Source organism: Cricetulus griseus, chromosome 2 (assembly GCF_003668045.3).
Source record: "Cricetulus griseus strain 17A/GY chromosome 2, alternate assembly CriGri-PICRH-1.0, whole genome shotgun sequence".
NCBI classification, from domain to species: domain Eukaryota; kingdom Metazoa; phylum Chordata; class Mammalia; order Rodentia; family Cricetidae; genus Cricetulus; species Cricetulus griseus.
In genome coordinates, this window is record NC_048595.1 from 321,765,583 (window position 1) to 321,785,644 (window position 20,062).

At 41.0% G+C, this 20,062-nt stretch overlaps 2 pseudogenes; both read right to left on the reverse strand.

The window, feature by feature from the left end:
- The window catches only part of LOC100752111, a 131,451-nt pseudogene that overhangs the window by 48,167 nt on the left and 63,222 nt on the right, over positions 1–20,062 (reverse strand).
- Positions 1,394–1,485, reverse strand: LOC113834199 (annotated as a pseudogene).

Sequence of the window (20,062 nt, forward strand, 5' to 3'; positions counted from 1 at the left end):
AGAGGGGATGTGGAGGAGAGAACTGGGAAGAGTGGGGGGAGGAGAAACTGCGATAGAGATATAACATCTTAGAGAAGGATGAAAGAAAAAACAACAAACCTCTGAAAACAAAAGAAGTAGGGCAAAAGCCATCTGGTGACTTTTTAGCTGACATCCACTGCATGCTTTTCAAGTTCATGTTCTTTTTTTTTTTTTCACACCATTGAACCCTGTCTGAGAAGGTGAGAGTCAGAGTCCGCTGCGTTACTCACCAGCACTCCAATTGTTCCTGAAGAAATCAGGTCAAATTGGGTCGCCTGTTGATATCTTCAAGGGCAATTGAATGGAATCTGATAGAGTTGGAAGCAACTCAAATGCATTTGGAAAATCTATTCTTACTATTCAATTGAGCCTAAAAATTTATTCTGGCTTAACTTCATGCCATGTAATAATTCTTGTCTACAATCTAGGCAGCCTTGGAAGGAGCCTTTTCCAAATAGCTGGCCTGAGATGTTAACCTATTTTCCAACAGTCCAAGTAAGTCTGAAAGTTCTTAGATGGCTATAAAGAAAGCCAGAGAGAGCTTTTCTAAGAAAATAGTTGTTTAAACTGGTAGGATTTTGATCAAAGACAGAGACATACCTGGAGAAAAAATTAAAATTCAGAATCTAGAGACAAGACCCTGTAGAGGAGGAAGGGTGAACTGGCAGAAAGGAACTCTGTGTGTGAGCCACCGTTTCTATGGGCATTGCATGGGAATGTGCTATTGCAGGTCTCATTCAAAGGCAGTCAGAGCACAGAACCATGCACTGTGACCTACTGTGAAGCACACAATTACTTTTGTATAACGTGGATTAAGTGCATTCACAAATATATGTTTGATGTTTTGCTCTTACTACTCTGACTCCAAAGGCCCATGAGATTTACCTTAAGCAGGTTTCATTTTGTCCTTATCACTTCTGACTCCTTCAGGGTTTTAACTAGTCACAGGATCCTTTTGGGGGAAATGGGACCTTATCAGGTTACTTAGTCAACGCAAGAGCTAGACCTCAGCACCTTCAGCCTCATCTCTCGGGACCCTCCATCCATCGCTTAGGCAAATTGTCATCTCTCAAGTCCCCAGTGCACATGTTCTTTCTCCTCACATTTGCTAAGCTGTAATCTTAAGTCATCCACACACTTAGCCATTTGTGACTGGTGATGGCTTCACATGCTAAACTGATACGAGGATTTCAAAGGGGATTGGGGTCTTCAAGTCTCTAAGCATCATTAGTGAAATGCCAGTCACCAGTCACTGAGGAGGCTAAGCTCCACAAAGGTTAGGCAGCAGTGTTTCTCATTTGCATGTCAGTCACAGAGGTGTGTTTGGTTGTATACTCATGACATGCTTGGTTTTCTTTGTGCATTCTAGACTTCAATTCATCATTGTTTTAAATACAAGAGGTCAGCAAGGAAGTCTGCGTTAATGTAACGAACTATAGAAATGATCCCTGAAAGTATAGTCTTAGTCTGCATTAATGTATGGATAAGGAGAGGCTAGATGAAGAATTTCAGTGGTAAGACCCATAAGACTGACAGATATTAGAAAGTGACAGGGGAAACAGTGTTTGGGATGCCAGCTTCACTCATGGCATTGGCAATACCCAAGATATAGATAGGAATGCTGGAGGAAGAGATGTGTGTGTGTGTGTGTGTGTGTGTGTGTGTGTGTGTGTGTGTGTGTGTGTGCATGCTGGGGTGTGTTCATGTTCATAAGCTTTATTGGCTTTGGGTCACTGAGACAATAACAGTTTAAAATAAGGGTCAAATCTTGTGCAAAAAAAAAAAAGAGGAGCCTGAAAAATACACATTAATCACTAATGTGTCTTGTAAATAAAACAGTATCAGCTGAAAGCCCTCAAAATGTAGCTGAATTAACGCTTTGAGAGACAAATGAGATGAGGTTGGACCACTAGGGAGCATACATATTACATTAAAATTACATATTGATCCAGAAATGAGGTAATATAGGGAACAAGAGATGGAAGATTAATCGAATCAGGTAGGTGACCAATATCACAAAATTAGTCATTTTGGCAATTTCTCATGATATTTTAATGGGATACTATTTGGATAAAAATGTATTTGCCTTTTCCTACTGGCCCCTCAACTGCCCTCTCCCCAACATTACTATCTGCTCCTGAGCTTCTCTGGGACCTCAGCTCTTGGAAGGAGTTGAGAGGAGGAATAAGGTGAGAAGGGGCATTAGTGGCCAGAAAACTTGGGTTCTAGAACAGGGACTAAATCTAGTAAGTCTGGGGACTACTTCTTGTTTTATAAGTTTGACTTTCCTTATTTTTTTTAATGATTAGGTTGAAATAGCTAATTTAAAGACTCAAGAATGATTCCAGATGTTATATTTCTGCTACAACTGAAAGACAAATACCCCACCTTCCTGGTTCCTAAGGAAGAGAGATACAGGACACAGAGTTTAGAGATGAGGGAAATGGGAAAGCTGCCATAAAAGCAAATTTTTAGCATCTTCCTACCAGAATGGGCCACCAACCAATCAGAAGAGGTGCCCAGACATAAATCACCTATGATGCCAAACCCTTGCAGTATGCTTGACTTCAATACATGCAACTTCCGAGGCCCTCGTTGATTTGTACTAATGAGCAGTGTCAGGAACAGCCTGAGAAAGTAGGCTACAAATTGCATTACTTTAAAGGCTTACATTTGAGGGCATGATCCTTAGGCTGGCACTATTGAGAGATGCTGCAGGCTTTCAGAGGGGGGACCTAGAGGGAGGTCCTTAGGGAATTTGGGAAATGTTCTTAAACACGATTGTAGGAGGAGCCTAGGGGCTCTGCTTCCACACACATTTCTACTGTGATATGCTGGCTCAACCACAGATCCAATATTCTTTTACTGATTCTGCCAGGTTTTAACTCTGTGTTCTTGGAGTAGTTAATAAGTTTTTATGTCTGTTTCCTTAGTCATAGAATGAAAATAGTCATGTTGTTTGACATCTAAGTTTTTTAAGTTTTAATGAAATGGTACACACACTTACATTCTAGGCAATATTATTTCTGAACAGCAACCTAGGCCTTGGATACTCTGCCTTCTTCTACACGTGCCTTCTTCTTCACTTAGACAAGCTGAACACTCATTAGCAGTTGTGACTCTTCTGTGAAACCATGAATTTGCCTTGGAGAAACTTCCAAATGCAATTAGCATCTCAGGTCATCTAAGCAAGCTATGGAAAAACCCCAGCTGCTTCAGATACTTTCTGTAGCTGATGTCAGAACAGGAGGAAGGAACCTTTGATTGGAAACCAAATGCTTACAACAGATGTGATGTGTGGCTGCAACTGCAAGGATTTCAAAGGCCTTTGTTATTTTGGAGCAATGTTTGGGGGGCAGTTGATGGAAGTGCTAACTGAGAAATAGGACTTGGGAGGGAAAGACACTTTATTCGTGGTAAGATGTTTCATCTCTACATTCTAAATAGACTTTTGTCTGATCACTTGCTTGAGTTGTTTACAAGAGCCATTACTTTGTGGGAAAATAAAAGAAAAAACCTGCAGAAGATACATGTGGCTCAGCAGTGGAATTATAAAATATTTTCTGTGCCTTTCAGAAAATATGCACATTTCAGAATTTACAAAGACCTGCAGAAATGAAAACTCTAGAGATGGCAGATACCAACCTAGAAGCAATTTCTTATAAACTGATTGGGAATTAAATTATTTAGGCTATGGTCCAGAAGAAAGTGGGTGACAGATCAACGTGGAGTGCTGACCATACTGGAGCACTGACATCATGGTTCAGATGTCACCGCCAAAGACTGTCGTACCCCAATGAGACTCGAAACACTCAATGTTCCATATTTTCAACTCTTTCCTTTTTTCTTTTTAGAGTACTTGTCCCAGGAACAACCTATGAGGATTCCTGACTTTCTTGTCCTCACTGTCTATTTCTGCACTATATGGAACTCAGCAAGGGCAGGAACTGTTTTGTTCCTTAATACACACACCTGTTCCTAGAACACAGTACATGTGCTAAATGTGTGAGTGAACATAAGAAGGTGATTGTTATAATGACAATTTTGAATAAACTGTTGGGTGAATTCAGTGCCATGCATGAGCTGTCAGTCAAACTGTATGTGTGATCAAATTGGTAGGGATTTTGGTCGAATTAAGCAGGCAAATCAATGGACTTGATCAACCTAGGAATGACATTCAGAGCTTTAGCATACACTTGCTCCAGCTGTAATTTTGAGAGAGGGGTTTAAAGCCTCTTTCTGATATACCTATTCAATAATTCTTTTCTAATAGGTTGCTTCACAGACATAATAAAAATACATATGTTTAATTGCAGAACAATTAAGTTGTTGGAGCAAAGTAGTTGATTTAAATAATTCTAATCAAATCAGGGTCACTGATTATAGAGAATGATCTGCATGTGGTCAGGATATTGACCGTAAATCAAACTGCTCTAGAGTTTTGACAGGGCTTGTGACACTTGACCACACTCTCTGCTCACATATTTCAAATGACTAGAGAGGACTTTCTAGGGTTCAATAGGTGCCGAGTCAGATAGGGTGACAGGGACATAGATTATCATTCATTCATTCATTTTGTAAAAGAAAATTTCCCAAAAAATTGATAATAAGAATAAAGGGGAGGGGTGGCAGGAACAGGACAAACTGGCTGGCAGGAAGCAATACCCATAGCCACACTCACCACCACCACACATCCAAAACAAATGAGAAGGAAGCTAAGTTCCCTAAAATCCAAAGCAGTTACAAGGAAAATGGAACGATACCACCACAGCATAATCCTATAAATGAGGACCCAGGGTAGTGTCCTCAGAGATTATTTTGCTGCTGTTATTGCTTAATTTTCTGAAATAGGAATCTCACATAGCCCAGGCCAACCTCAATAAGGAGCCAAAGATAACCTTGAAGTTCAGATCCTCCTGCTTCTTAAGGGTGGGATTACAGGTATGAGTCCACATACTGGGGATCTTAAGAGTTATTTTTATTTGTAATTAGGAACAAATATGAACTATCTAACAGCTGCCTCCACTGTTGGAAACATTCTCTCAAAAAATACATTGTGCCAAATACACTGATCCAGTGAAGAGAGGGTCTGTTAATGTGAAAGAATGTGAACTGTTTTGTGTGCTTAACACCAACTATTTATGGTTATTTGTGGTAAAGGAGAGTATTCTAAAACCTTATAGCCCAAGTCCTCACCAAACATCACAGGAAGCATTTGTTCATATCATAACAATAATGATTATTACAGTTTTTTACTGGTATGAAAAATCTTTTGTGTTGTTGAAGAAAGGAGATTCCCCCCCCCCCAGGAGTTAAGCTGTATAAAGTCAGTTCCAGCTGATCCAGGGTATTGGAAAATACAAGCTTCAATGGCCAAAAATAAAATCCAGGGAGGTAAAAGGAGAACTGATTCATGATTTGTTCCATATATAGTGAGTGAACACTATGTGTAACAGAGGACAATAGGCAAAGGCATTTTCATCTCAGAAGTGAGATGTCTTCTCATTTGTAGTATTTGATCAACATAAAAATTAATCATTCTCTGGGGAAACCCACAGAAACAGCTGACCTGAACATCGTGGAGCTCTTGGTCCCCAGATTGATAGCTGGGAAACCAGCATGGGACTGATCCAGACCCCATGAACATGGGTTTCAGTGAGGAGACCTCGGAAATCTACAGAGCCTCCTGTAGTAGTTCAGTACTTATCCCTAGCATAGGTGTGGACTTTGGGAGCCCATTTCACATAGAGGGATACTCCCTGAGCCAAGAAATACTGGGGTGGGCCCAGGCCCTATCCCAAAGGATATGATAAACTCTGATGGCCCCCTATGGAAGGCCTCACCCTCCCTGGGGAGCAGAAAGGATATGTGATAGGTAGGGTTTTAGTTGGGGGCGGGCGGTAGAGGAGGAGGGGAGGGAGAGGGAACTGGGATTGACACGTAAAACAATCTTGTTTCTAATACAAATAAAAAAAAACATCTGTAAAAATTTTAAAAATTAATCATTCTCATAACTCATCCATACTAGATATTTTGCATAAATCATTCCATCTCAGCTCCATAAGCAACCCGTGTGGTCTATGCTGCCATTACCATCCCCATTTTGCAGATGGAGCTATAAAGCTAAAGGTTGGGCGGCCATTAGGAAGCAGAGCCAGTTGGAGGTGAAAACCAGCCCCCCCCCCCGCCCTGCAAGCCCCCACTGCACTCCCACGCAGTAGCAAGTCTAGCTTCCTGGAGAGTTCAGGAAGGGAACAGAGGAGAAGAGACCCTCAGCCCATTTAGGTAGAACCAGAACACAACCTGAGTGAAGGGGATGCACGTTCCCTTCATGAGCGGCTTCAAATCTGTTTTCTGTTTGGGGCACGTGCTATGACAGATTCAAACCTATGGAGAGAGAGGGTGCCGTCACCCGGGTTTGTAAAGGCATTTCACTGTGACCCAGATACAAGAAAGGTGTGGAGGTGATCATGCTGGGATTGCATGGTAGATCGCATCTAGTTAGTCTATCAGATTTAGTGGAGAAAATCAGACATGGCGAGGAGGGTAAGGCTGTTCCAGACACGAAGGATGCTGAAAGCAGCAAGAAAGTGGAGAAGAAAATAAAGGAAACCTTGAGAAGGAGTTTCTGAATGAAAATGACAAATTAGAGAAGCAGACCAGAGCCACAACTGCTGCCAGCCTGTGGGGTACAGTACACACTGGGGGTGACTGATTAAATCGAGGGGCATTGGGAACACTGCTGTGGCTATGTGCTGTTAACTACTATGTGCTGTTACTTCCCATCTCCTTACTCAGAAGGGAAGACAATCTGTTTGGCAGGAAGCAAACCACCAGCCTTCTGGGTCTCTTCCTAGATATGTGCAGCCCTGCTCCAACTGCGTCTAAATGATTCTGAGTCTACATCCTTGTCACCAGCAATTCGAACTCCTACCTCTGCAAGGCACGTGGTAGGGGGGATAAATGAAAATCAAATGGGCAGAGGCAAGAGAACTCCACGCTGTCTGTCAAGAGGCAGGGGGAGCGAAGCATAACCTTGTAATGAAATGATAGAAAGATTGTTAAGACATTCCAGGTACAAGATAAATCTTCATCTCACGAGGGTGATTGCCTGGTTCCCAGGCAGACAATACTCCAGGTGAATGGCTCCTTTTCTGAACAAAGCCACTGTGCCCCAAGAAAGACCAATTTCCCTGCATATTGCAGAGGAAGTTAAAATTGGCCCTTTGGAGAAAGGATTGAAAGTGCCTGTCACACCCATTCCCATAGCTTGCCTCATTCCTGATCTCTCGAAGCTTTACCTGCATGGAGAGCTCTTTCTTGCTATTCCAGTGTAATCCAGGACTGTGAACGTGCCTCTGGCACAAAACAGGGTGAACAGTGAACTTGAACAAGCATTTCAACAGATCACCTCCCTTGGCTAATTGTATACTGTACCTAATGAGGGAAGATACAGCACCAGAGTGAAGAAGAGCTGTTCATTAAACATAATGAGTTGCCGAGCGTCACACAAAGCTTTATGTCCAAACTTAGGTAATAACTGTCCAGAACTGTTTCTATTACACTAGAACAAGTGGGAGAGGCCCAAAAATGTCTCACTTGGCTCTAAGGTGTGGCTGTAAAAATGAGGACAGAGCCGGGAAGAACAGGGCTTCGGGTGTGAAATCAATAGTGCTTAACAGGATGGCTCTCATGTTCTTTTTACTCATGCCTGGTCCTGAAGGGCACAGCAAGGAAGGGGCAGGGGGTGGGACATGGACATAAAGACCTTCTCAGTAGCCTGGGAGTGAGCATCACATCAGAAATCCTGGGCATCCCCTCGCTAGTCTTCTTCCTGGGTCCACAGGAAGGGCACATAGAGCAATGTGAGGCACTTAGAGCAGCTTGGGGACAAAACAAGGATCATTTCCCTCCTCTCTAGGAGCAGCTCGATGACCAGAGCAGCCTCTTGTCAGCATCTACTATTAACAAGACAGTGAGATCGTTTAGATAGTTAAGCTCTAAGATGCATTCAAAAAACCAAAAAAAAAAACAGTAATTTTATGCCTCATGTGGAGGGTGTCACGTCCCCTGGAACTGGAGTTGCAGATGGTCGTTAACAGTTACATAGGTGTTAGAAACCAAACCCAGTCCTCTGAAAGAGCACTCAAGCATGGAGGCAACTCTCCAGCCTTAAGATTCATTTTTTCTTGTTATTTTAATTATTAATCAATTTATTTTTATGACATATTTGATCATATTATTTCCCCTCCCCAAAGTCTTCTCAGATCCTCTCTACCTCCTCTCCATCCAACTTCATGTTCTATTTCTTGTTTAAGCAAAAAAATGAAAATAAAAACAATAACACCAAATCATAGCAAAAAAGCACACGCGCGCACACACACACACACACACACACACAGAGAGAGAGAGAGAGAGAGAGAGAGAGAGAGAGAGAGAGAGAGAGAGAGAGAGAGAGAGAGAGAGAGTTTTGTATTAGTCAACTACTCCTGACAGTGAGACCTGTCCTGGAGTGTGGTTGAGATACCCAGTGTCACAACATTGAAGAAAACTGACTTTTTTCCTTACCCAGAAGATATCAATTGAAAATATCTTCTTGGTTAGGAATGGGACTTTGTACCCAATTCCCCTTCTTTGCTCTGGGATTTTGCTTGTGGAGGTTTGTGTGTAAGTCTTGTATATGCAGTTACAGTCTCTGTGTGTTCACGTGTACACAAGCTCTATTTCCTTGAAAACATCCACCACATCTGCCTCATATAAACTTTCCATCTCCTCTTTTGTACAGATCCCTGAGTTTTGAGGGAGGGATTTAATAAAGATATTCCATTTAGGACTGAGTGTTCCAAAGTCTTTTACTCTGTGCATATTGTCCAGTTGTGGGTCTCTTTGTTAATTGTCATCTACTCTAGGAAGAAGCTTCTCTTATGAGGGCTGAGAAATTCAGTGATTCACAGAGAGATATTATTCCTGGGTCCACAGGAAGGGCACATAGAGCAATGTGAGGCACTTAGAGAAGCTTGGGGACAAAACAAGGATCATTTCCCTCCTCTCTAGGAGCAGCTCGATGACTAGAACAGCCTCTTGTCAGCATCTACTATTAACAAGACAGTGAGATCGTTTAGATAGTTAAGCTCTAAGATGCATCCAAAAAACAAAAAAACAGTAATTTTATTACTATGCACATTTGACAGAATAATATAGGCCCATAACCTATCTAGTCACAGGTTCTTCCCCTCATTAATAGTGTCAGGCATGGGTTCATCTCTTAGAGTGGACCTTAAATATAATTTTAAAATGTGATTGGTTACTCCCATAATATGTGTGCCACTATTGCATAAATATTTCTTGCAGGCAGGTCATTGCCATAGATCATAGAGCTCACAGCTGGGTAAAACTGATTAATTTTCTCCTCTAGTAGTGTATGTATAGTACCTTCCAACATTATCAACACTGGTCAGTAGGGGTGAAGCTTCTGGCTGGGTACCAGCCCAGTTTCTCCATGTTCGATGAAATAAATAAACAGTGTCTTCAGAAAAGCTCAAAGCATTTCCACTAAACCCAGAACAAGGCAAGGTTTTCTACTCTCTCTATATCTCTTCATTATAGTACGGGAAGTCTTAGCTAGAGTAACACAGTAACTGACGGAGATCAAGGAGATACAAATAGAAAAGAAAGTCAAAAGTATCTTCATTTACAGATGACATGATTTTACACATAAGAGACATTAAAACCTACACCAGAAACTTCTATATCTAATGAACATTTTTAGCAAAGCAGCAAGATACAAAATTAGCACACAAAAATCAGTAGCCTTCCTGTATACAAATGAGGAAGAAATCAGGCAGTTACCTTTCAAAATAGCCTCAAAAATGTCTTGGAATAACTCTAATCAATCAAGTGAACAATATGCATAACAAAAACTTTAAGACAATTAATAAAGAACTCTAATCAATCAAGTGAACAATATGCATAACAAAAACTTTAAGACAATTAATAAAGAAATTGAAGAAGACACAAGAAGCTAGAAAATCTCCCAAGATCATGAATTGGCAAGATTAATATTGTGGAAATGGCCATCCTATTAAAAGCAATCTACAGATTCGACTCAATCCTCATCATAATTCCAACACAATTCTTCACAGATATTAAAAAAAAACAACCTTAAACTACACACACACACACACACACACACACACACACACACACACACACACACACACCAGGATAGCCAAAACAATCCCAAATAATAAAAGAACTATTGGAGATATCACCATCCCAGGTTTCAGCTTATATTAGACCTATAGTAATAAAAACAGCATAGTATTGGCATACAAATAGACACATTGATCAATAAAATAGAATTGAAAACATGAACATAACCACACATGGACACTGAGTTTTGACAAAGAAGCCCAAAATGAGCACTGGAGAAAAGACAGCAACTTCAACAAATGGTGCTGTTGTACAAACTTGCACAAAACTGGACTCCAAATGTAACAAGGACCTCAACATAAGACCAGATACCCTGAATCTGATAGGAGAGAGAGCAGAGTAGAGAGTAGGGCTTTCTGAACAGGGCCCAAGTAGAGTAGCCATTAAGACTATATAGCAAAGGATACCATCATTTGAGTGAAAAGATAGCCTACAAAATAGGAAAAATATTTACCCATTACACATCTGACAGTGGTTATTATCTGGAATGCACAAAGAACTCAAAACTAAACAACAAGAAAACATAAAGCAATTAGAAATGGGGTGTAGAACTATATAGAGAGTTCTCAAGAGATTAAACACAAATGGCCAAGAAATACTTTTAAAATACTTTTAAAAATACTTTCAACATCTTTAGTCATCAGGAAAATGAAAATTAAAACTACTTTAAGATTCTCTATTACCCCAATCAGAATGGCCAAGTTTAATAAAACAAATGACAGCTCATACTGGCAACAATTTAGGGAAAGGGAAAGATTTATTCATTGCATGTTGGAATGCAAACTGGTACAGACAGTATGGAAATCAGTGTGGAGGTTCCTTAAAAAGCTGAAAATAGATCTATCACAAGATCCATCTATACACTCTTTGGCATGATACTTGCTCACTCATGTTCAGTTCTGCTCTATTCACAATAGCCAAAAATTGGAGACAGTCTAGATGTCCATCAGCTGATGAATATATAATGAAAATGTGGTTCATTTACACAATGGAACATTATTTAGCTGTTAAGGAAAATGAAGTCATGATAAATGGATGGAGCTAGAAACAATTATCCTGAGTGATGTAAGCCAGACCCAGAAAAACAAATACTGCGTGATTTCTCTTATATGTGGGTGTCAGATTTTAAGCTTTATATGTGTGTGTTTAATTTAGGCTATCCACAGTGGTTAGGTAACTTGTAAGGGACCAGGAGGGTGGTGGGGATCTTCTAAGGAAGGGAAAATAGAAGATGGAATTATGAAGGGGAAAGTAGAATAGGAAGATTAAATGGGGTAGAAGAGTCAAGGCAAAGAAAGGAATATGAGTAAGGAAACAAACACTATAGTCTTTTGAAAAGCCACATGGAAATCTGCTACTCTAGAAGCTTCCTGAGTTATACAAAATAATTTAAAGTTGCAGTATAACAAGGGAGACAATGCCCCAACTAAACACCATATGCTAACAAATAAAACCCAGTTACCAAGGATATGTTACACCTTATGGAGTCATTAGCCAAAAAGGTTCCTTGGCCTACCCTCAAACATCACAGGCTATTGCCAATGCTATTGGTTGCCCTCTGCAACATGACTGTTGGATTCAGTTGCAATAAGAGTTACATATAGAGGCTAGATTTACAGAACCCGGATTCTACTCTCTTGGTGTCCACTCTAGTACACCATAACCCCTGGCATATTGCTTAACATCTCTTCACTCACCTGGTTAACTAGGGACAAGAAGAGGACCAACACTAGGTGATTACTATATAAGATGGAATGAAAGACTGCGCTGTACTAAGGACTGTAAGAGACAGTTCACATGTGTACCATGAGCAATGGCTAGCACATAACAAGGGTGCTATGATGTCACCTCAGATACCCTCCTAAGATTCATCCTAATATAATTTTACATTTTGAAATGTTCTGTGGGTGTGATGGTCAACTGTTACCTTCAATGGATTGTGAAATGCCTAGGACATTAGTGAGGCACATTTTGGGGTGTGTCTGTGAGAGTGTTCCTGGGATTAACTGAGGGGGTAAAGGCTACCCTGAGTTTAAATAGCATCATCCCATGGGCTGGAGGGGTCTTGGGATGAATGAAAACATGAACTGAGTCCTGGCATCCTCCTTATTCTGGGCTGCTCAGACCTGCCAAGATATGAACAAGTTCCCTTTGCCACAGCCATGACATTCCCCTCATGATGAATTTTATGCTCAAACCATGAGCCACAGCAAACCTTTTTGATAAATCCATACTTGTCAAGTATTTAACCACAACAAAGAGAAAGGTAGCTGGCACACTGATTTGTTCTGGCAATTCATTCCTTTAGAACTACCCTCCATTCCATAACCTATACACTGTTATGGATCTTTCCTTCAAACAAGTCCCTGCCAATGCCCACATCCCCAGGATTTCCAAGTCAGGGATTCCTGCAGAAGCACAAGACTATACAAAAATTTGATTGAGATTCTGCTCATAGTTCAAGGGCAGTTGTACCCATCCTGGTGCATCCTGGGATCCAGATGTGGCCCAGGAAAACAGCTGTAAATAGAACAGCAGGGCAGCCCAACCATGCAGAGCTCGGTGGTAGGGCCTCCCTCAAAGCTGGGTATTGTCAGGAAGGCTGGGAGGCTAAGCTGTTTTGTAGTGAGACAGGGACATAATGGGATAAAACAGGCTGCCTACTGTTCTGGTGACCTTTATTAAGCACACAGAGGTTTTGTATAAAAACACGTACACATACTACCAGAATGAGTTCTGCCAACCAGGTAAAGGCCAACACAGATTGGCCTATTCATAAAAGATTGCCCTTTCTTTAACTACCGAAGAGGTTTATAGGGGGAGGCCCAGTTTCACCCATAAAGCCAGGATTGACTTTATCCAGGCTGGCCACAGGCATCAATTAAGTAGTGGAAGAAGGGTCATGTCCTCATTTGGATCTGGGTACTATAGCTAAGAGCAGAGCCATGCTGGCCCCTTTCCAGCCACAGAGGGCTATAGCTTAGGTGCTTAGTTAATTTTCCAGTGAGAAGGAGCATTCTGGCCTTCTTTTTTTAAGATTTAGCTTTATTTTTAAATGTATGTACTCATGTGTCTGTGTCGGGGTAGATGCATGTGTGTACTCATGTGTATCTGTGTTGGGGTAGGTACATGTGTGTACTTATGTGAGTCTGTGTTGGGGTAGGTACATGTGTGTACTTATGTGTGTCTGTGTTGGGGTAGGTACATGTGAGTGCAGGTGCCTGCAGAGGACAGAAAAAGTCTTGGATCAGAACTCAGGTCCTCTGCAAAAGCAGCAGTTGTTTCTAACTTCTGGGCCTCCTCTCCAGTGCCAGGGCTTCCTGATTAGAACTTATGAACTAAAATAATGATGTTCATTCTGTCCTCCTCTTCCCTCCTTCCTTTCTTCAGCACTTGAGGAATAAAGCAGAGATCTTAGGGTTCAATTCTGAAATAAGCACGTTCAAGGGGAAGAGAAAGGTTTTACTAACAATTAACTATCTGCTTGCCAGGGTAGCACTTAAAAATGGAACACTGCAGAGTGGAAAGATGATGCTTTCCAGCCAGATAAAATCCAGAAATGATGGTGACATTGCCCAACCAATAATCCTTCTATTGAGGAAAGAGCTTCAGGATGGCTAAAGTGAACTCGGGACCTGCCCTTCTCTTGCACCTTTTCCAGCATCCTCTCTCCCTCTGCACTCTGTTGATCCACCCAGGGCTCTGTGAACATGATCAGATAAACAGCCAGAGGGTATGTGATATCCTGTTTTGGTAAAAAGGTTCACTCTGGGTTTATTACTGTACCCACCCCCATCCTTGGACTCTTGTTGGAATGTGGACAATCTCTTAGTTTCCAGGTATGCATTCTGCAGATATGGCTTGTCATTCATCGGCAGTTGTTTATAGCAGGGATAGAAGGGTGTGCTATGAAGGGATAAGATACAACAAAGAGAGAATAGGCTTCCAGCTGTTCTCCTGACATTTATTCAGTTGCAATAGGAAGTGTGTTTATATCAAGATGAAGCAACTGCCACACAAACAGCCTGCCATAAAGATGCAAAAGGAAGAATGAAATGAAGGGGGAAGGAGGGAAAAGATTGAGCCTAAGATAATTGATGAGTGTGTGTGTGTGTGTGTGTGTGAGAGAGAGAGAGAGAGAGAGAGAGAGAGAGAGAGAGAGACTTTCACTCATCAAGTATCTTAGGTATAGAACTCATATACAGGTAGAGAACTGCTATTTCAGTTATTAAGCATGTAATTTGCTAAGGTTCTAGTAATCAAAGATATGAATCATATAAATGGCCAGGCCTTGGCTTTCTCAAGTAAAATTGCAGCTGGCAAAAGTGCTGTGTTGACAGCTTTGCAGGTAGAAATATGCAACAAGCAGCTGTTCCGGGGGTCTCCGCACAGTCTCTGCAGCCGGAATCGCTGCTCATGGTATAGCATGGGTGTGCTGACATTTCCATTTCATTTGTGAAATATGTGAGTGCCACTTAAACCTTGGCATGGCTACACAGAAACCATCTAACAACTCTCCCTGCCCCCCAACAGGTTTGTGTGGGTCAGTGTGCACAAGTGTGCATGCGTGTGGAGCCTAGAGGTTGATACTGTGTGTTTCCTTCAAACAGTCTCCATCTAATTTGGGGGTATGGGGATGCTCACTGAATCCAGAATTCACCATTTAAGCTAGATAGTTGGCAAGTAAGCCTCAGAGATCCTCCTGTCTATCTTGTCAGTGCTGGAAATAGAGACACTCCACCCTGACGTGCTTTTTCTGTGAACATTGAGGATATGAACTCAGGTCCTAACATTTTCATGGCAAGCACTTTACCACCTGGGCCTTCTCCCAGCCCCCAATAGCATTTTCTGCTCATTGCTGTGTGTTTGAAGCAGACTGTGTGGAGTCTTAATGTAGGCATTTGCCTTCTGTGGTCAAGACTAGACACCAGCAATGAAATTGGAAGTCTCTTCCTGTTCCTGAAGGTCTGTTTACAGTTCTCAATGTCTAGCAAGTGCCAGCCTCACAGGAGAACACACTCGGCTGATGCACGCCCCAGAGCTCACTACTTGTGTCTCTGGGTGAGGATGGAATCTGCACTTCAAACAAGTTCCCAGGGCTGCTGTTGCAAGTCTCTGGGGAAACTGCTACATTGGGACACCTCACAGGAAGCCCAGAAAAGTTCTTCTGTGGTTTCAGAACACAAACTCATACCACCTCTGGCATCCTGGGAGGAACTGGAAGTCTGCTTGAACCTGGACCCATCCCTCTGACCCACAACTGAGAGGAATGGGCCTAACCTCTAAAAAGAAGAAGGAACATTTGAGATGGATGCCTACCCATGGGCCCTGATACCAGCTTGAAACATCTACAGGTCAGATGGAGCCAGAGTCCCCTGTGGGCCATATCACCTACAAAGAAGGTAGACATCATTCCTCATTTATCTTCACTCTTTATCTCCAGGGTGCTAAGAAATGGTTAGTATTTCCTTCCTTTTCTTGTCCAGGATGGTTCAAAATTACTTACAGCAGAAGACCCCAGGAGACAAGAATAGAGAGATACATGAGTGTAAGATACTCTTTCCTCTTGAACATTTGTCAGGTAATCGAAACTATGGACTCACTAATGAAACAGGCTGACAAACAGGCCCAAACCTCTGAACATATATGCCACTCTTACTTTACTTTTTACTCCATAAGAATTAACTACTTCTCATTAATATATATATATTAAATATATTATTTATTATAAATAAATATATATATAATTCTCATTAATATAATATATATATATTTACTTATATATATATAAGTAAAAAGTTAATGGGGCTGAAGAGATGGTTTGGCAGTTGAAAGCACTTGCTACTCTGACAGAGGACCTGGGTTCAGTACTCAGCAGACACACCGTGGCTCACAACCATATACAACTCCAGTTCCAGAGGATCTGATACCTCTTCTGAACTCAAGAACTAACACACATACATAGTGCACTTGCGTACGCACAGGCAAAAACTAATGCACATAAAAATAAGTAAGTATAAAAATAAGCAAAAAGTAATACATTGCAAAGTTCCAGCACATCCCACAAGTATTGAACTTCAAAGCCAGCTTGAAATGTGGGAGTTCACTTGCTGACTCAGGGCTGCACTCTCCCATGCTAACCTTGTAGTATGTACTTTATCAAAATTGCAACACATCATGGAGCTTTGAGATTGCAAAAGCAAATGCTAAGCTCATCATTTGCCAAGCACTGACCAGCCTAGCCTGTCTCAAATTCTGGGTTCTAAGCCAGTCCCTCCAAGTACTGGCTATGTGGCCTTGTACAGGGCATTTCATCTTTATGGGCCTCATCCTCCTTATCTCCTTCTTGTGGGCAGTTCCCTTGACCTGCCGGAAGATGGCTATTTTGCAAGGCTGTAGATTCCATTGTTGGTTAGCTCACCAAAGTCAAAAGATTCCTCTGTAATTTATGGCCATGTCTGCCTCCCCTTATCGTCCACTCACTTTTACTAATTGTGCCCTCTGGAAAAACACAGATAAGCCTTCTGCTCTTTACACACTTGAAAACAGCTGTCAAGTTCCCTTTAAATCTTTCTTGGTGGTATGTCTGGGGTCTCTTCCTCCCTTGCTGTTTCTCATAACAGATTACTCTAAAACATATCCTAACTCGTAGCAAATAGGATATGGTCAATACATATAAGTTAAATAAATGAATGAATAAATGGAGCTGGGTATAATGACATATAATTCCCAACATTCAAAAGGCTAAGGCAAGAAGATAGCTACTAGCTCGAATCCAGTACTGGCTACACAGTGAGTTCCAGGTCAGTGTGAACTACAATGTGAGACCCTGTCTCAAAATAACAGTAAGTGCATGGATGATACACAGAGAAAAGATAAATACAACCTTTTCCCCTAATACTCCCCCTCATTCTTTTAAATGAGGTGCCAGTCCTAGACCTAATACACCTGTTGACAGGCACCAAGTTTACATGTTACACCTTCAATTACTTCTGAATAAGTCTAACATTTATACAACGCAGTAAGTTGAGGTTATGGAAAAAGCTTACTTACAAGATGACAAGAGGTTAGTGTGACAGCTGAGTCATTTAAATCAGCTATCTAGTGAGTGAGGCCAGCTGACTGCAATGTCGAAAGCTCAGTTTGCCTTTGCTGCATTGGTACTGCATAGCACAAAATATCCTGTTATGGTATTAGAAATTTGCAATGATCTTGGATCATATTCCTCTCTACTTATGAAAGAAGATTTTTCCAAGTGGGCTTCCAGAGAACCCAGTAGGCTGGTGATTCTGCATGGTGGTCACTGTACTGTCCTGAGCTTTGAGCTTCCAAGGAATTCTGATTGCTCACTTGGTGATTTTTTTTGTCAACTTGACACAAACCTAGACATATCTGGGAAGAGAGAATCTTAATTAAGAAAATGTCACTGTCAGATTGCCCTCCAGGCAAGTCTATAGACATTTGCTTAATTAATAATTGATATGGAAGGGTCTGGCCCACTGCAGGTGGTGCTATCCCTGGGCAGACTGAGCAAGCCATGAAGAGCAAACCAGTTAACAGCATTCGTCCATTGCTTCTGCTTCAGTCCCTGCCTCCAGGTTCCTACTGGGCACAGCAGAGATTGGCTGTCTACTCCATTAGCCCTCAAACAAAGGAACTGACTCCATATCTGAATTTTGAGCCAAGAAACTCCGCAACAACAGATCAGAATTTGCTGCTCAGCTTTGGTCTGAGTCACACAACCAAACTCCTAAAAGGCAGGTGTACAAACTTTTACCCCTTTAAATTTTCTAATTAGATCTGTATTTTGTAATGACTGTGATATTTCTGTCTCATATGAAGTATAAATATCTCTTCTAAAAATCTAGGGAACTAAAATAGAGTAATGTTTGCTTTATTAAGTACAGAATCAAATGTCCCTGAATTGTAAGTATCTCTCTCTAGTACTGAAGTCCTTATGACATCTAGATACTGCCTTTCTCCCTGGGTCTGGATAAATACTGACAAATCCCATATCATGTCATCTAAACTCCAAGCAGTGCTTCTCCCCCCTCTTCTTTCTCTAGAGTATAGATAGATAGATAGATAGATAGATAGATAGATAGATAGATAGATAGAGAGGGGAGGGGTGGCTAGGTTATAACTTTAAGTCATAGCCCATTCTTGAAGTCTTTCTAGTTCTGTATCAACAATGCTGTTAGAATCTGTCTCTTAATATGAATGACCTTTCATCAATTTTAGCTTTCAAATTTCTTAATTTTTAAGATAGATAGTACATGCACATGGTAAAGAATTATTTTTCAAGTACCACCTCCCAAAGGGTAAACTGAGAAATTTGAGATGTTTTCTCCCAGTCCTGATTCCGGACTCTTCCTCAGTTACCATCCTCTTGGGTGTCCACACAAAGATATTGTACCCATATCCTTCTCTTTTCTATTACATGATGATAGCACACAACAAACTCTTCTTGCTTGCTTCTTGCTTATAGATTTATGTTGCTCTCTTTATCTTTGGCAAAGAATGCCATTGTGTGGATATAGCCTTTTTGTGTAATTAGTCCCAGGTACAGCCACATTTAGATCACTTCCAGGTTTTTTTTTCCCATTGCAAAAATGGCTACAATAATAATAGTGTTGTTAATTAACATCCCACACCTGTGTAAGTGTATCTTTGGGAGCATTTCTAAATGTACAATTATACTCTTATTGTAACCAACATTGCCTAATATGTCTCCATAGCAATGATCTGATTTATATTCCTACCAACAGTTTATGAGGGTGCTTGCCTATTCCCACACTCTTGGTACACGGAAAGTTCATTAGTTATCTATTGCTGTGTAACAAATGACCACATGTTCAATAGTTCAGAACATGTCCTATCTCAGTTTTTGTGAGTTTAAAAGGAGGTTGGCTGGGTGATGCTGTCCACTGTCACTCACAAAGCTGGCCAATGAGGCAGTCATTTCAAGACTTAGGCAGAGTGGAGAGATCAATCTTTAACATGTCTCACCCAGGTGACTTGTGGCAGAAAGCATCAGTTTCTTACTATGTGGACTTCATGGGGACTGTCACAAGTGCCTGTAACTCCAGATCTAAGGAGATCTGACACATCTGTCCTCTAGATGCATCATACATGTGACATATGGTTACAGACACACACACACACACACACACACACACACACACACACACACACACACACCACCACCACCACCACACACACACCAAATAAAAACAAAACAAATAAAAATATCGAAAAAAATAAAAAGTAAAAGATGAGACATTATGACTGAAAATAACATAAATAAAATTTACACAAGAATATCATAATATTGAATAACAGAATAAACAGATACATGCCTATTAGATACCAAATCACAAAGAAATGGAAAATTTGAATAGTCCAGTAAAGAGCTTGAATTTGTAATCAGAAACTTCTCAACTAAGAAAATCCAGGATTACTAGTGAATTGTTGGCGCCTGTTTTAAAGGCCCACTTATCTTTCCTTTCCATCCATGATCTTTGTTGTTCTTCCTGCAGGGGTCTTGCTGTTTGTCTAGGGCTGAGCACTCCAAGTATTTTTCCTGTTTGTTGACTTCCCTCATGGTGGGATTTTTTCTCATCCCAACTCTATTATGAAATTAAATTTTCAAATGCTTCTATTGTCTGCAGCATGTTAAACCTTAGTAATATTTCAATTCTGAGGTTATGCTTTATAATATACCATGTCTTCTCATGTATTTCTGATATTTTTTTCAATCCCTTTGATTATCTGAGACATGTTTTAATATAAGGTATGATGGGAGGACTCAGATTCCCTTTCTCCAGAA